Here is a 1,745-nt window from a genome sequence, read left to right on the forward strand (position 1 = left end):
ATGCTGGAGATTGAACACATGGCCTCATTGCATGCTGAGCAAGTGAGGCATCAAGGTCTAAATTCCAACTCTTTCATTAATTATTTTTAATATTATCATGGGACTCAAGAAAATAAAGATAGAATTTTTAGCATTCACTTGCCAGGCTCAACCAGAGAATCACAGTTTCTGGGATTGAGTGAATACTACTTGCACTTTTAAAGAGTAGAGTCAATCAAAATGTCAACCTGCCAAGTCTGTCTGTGTCACCATCAATGGGATTTTTTATATTGTCAGCTGTACAAATTACTACTGTTTTAAGGATTGTAGAGTGACTATTCTCTTTTCCTGCCAAGGCTTTGTCTTATTACACTTGATCATCTGAAGTAAAATGAACCCTTGAATAAAACTGGTTCTAGCAGGAGTATATGAGGAAGCTAGCTTTGTTCCCAAACAGATTATATAAATGACAAGACTTGCCTTATACAGTGGAATTTGAAGAAATTTACTTTAATAAATCTGCTTGACATTGGCATTAGTGAACTTCAAAGGAGGCAACATAATAATCACTGGACCAAAAAAAATGCTATATTAGAAAGCATATATACACAATAAAATTCCACAAGGCTATGGAAGCCTTGCGCAGTGCCAGTACCATAGCCAATGAGGTTTATCCAAGGCACGATTATTGCTAATTGAAAACTTTTCCCAATAAGGCTATGGATAAAGAGAGCAAAATATCTTTCACATAAAGTAAGTATTGTAAAAATGACAAGAAAATTGAGTTGATATAACAATGGAAGAATGGATCAGTACAGAATATAAAATATCACCCACATATTAAAGTAAAACTGAGACAAAAGCACTTAAAATATGAAGCCGTAGTGAATATTTAAAAAAAAATTATCTCAGAAAATGTGAAAACTTAGGTGACAGAACAATTTCTGAAGATTAAATCCAAAGTGAGATTAACTGTCCTAGGAAAGCTGAATAAAAGGTAAATTCAAACATTTTATTCCCTTTTCTTTTGTTAGAAAAGGCAAGCATTAAAATCTCTGTACGGCATAGTAAACCAACACTTCAATTTGCCATTTCAGTTTGCTTGAAGAATTACAGGAATTCAAAGCTCCTGTGTACAAACATTTTTTTTTTATCATTTGGATCCATTGTTCTGATGTTTATAACAGATTTTTCCATATGACCAACTAGACTACAGTGTGCTGGACAAAGGAGGCTCTGGTCTAATATTTAACTCTGTATCGCAGCTGTGTAGGAACATCTAAACTGAAATCTCTTCTGCCAGTAAAACTGGTACAGGGGAGGTTTCCCAAAGGAGGTGTGTTTTGTCCTCTAAAATCTTTTAGTGCAAAGAGAACCTGGGCTTAGAACCTGAGTCTGAGCTGTGGAACCCTCAAGCCACTCACCAGAGCTCTCGAGCCTATGATCTGTTCATCTATGAGACATGGGCAACAGTGACCCAACTCACAGGGTTGATGAGAAAATTAAAGAAAACTACCTGTGAATGTGCTTGATAAACCATGAAATGCTAATAAGGGCATGACCCATAGATCTTCTGTCAGAGTAGTTTTTAAAAATGCACTTTCATTGATTTTGCATCAGTTTAGAGGAAAAGGCTCAGGAAAATGTGAATATTTCCGTTTTTTCATTCTGTACAAGTTGTGTTACTCAGTTCTAACCACACCACTAGCAATCATGGCTGGCAGGCATTCAAATTTAGTTACTCTCCTACAAGATACTACAAATAT

The 1,745-nt window shown here is 35.7% G+C and overlaps 1 non-coding gene across 1 annotated transcript; it reads left to right on the forward strand.

Moving 5' to 3' along the window:
* The first annotated feature begins 613 nt into the window (after positions 1–613).
* On the forward strand, positions 614–761 carry LOC111815855. The gene has a single exon (XR_002820475.1). It is a non-coding gene; the product is annotated as a U4 spliceosomal RNA (small nuclear RNA).
* The last annotated feature ends 984 nt before the right edge of the window (positions 762–1,745 follow it).

The sequence above is a fragment of the Octodon degus genome, unplaced genomic scaffold (genome assembly GCF_000260255.1).
Source record: "Octodon degus isolate 3935 unplaced genomic scaffold, OctDeg1.0 scaffold00022, whole genome shotgun sequence".
Taxonomy (NCBI): domain Eukaryota; kingdom Metazoa; phylum Chordata; class Mammalia; order Rodentia; family Octodontidae; genus Octodon; species Octodon degus.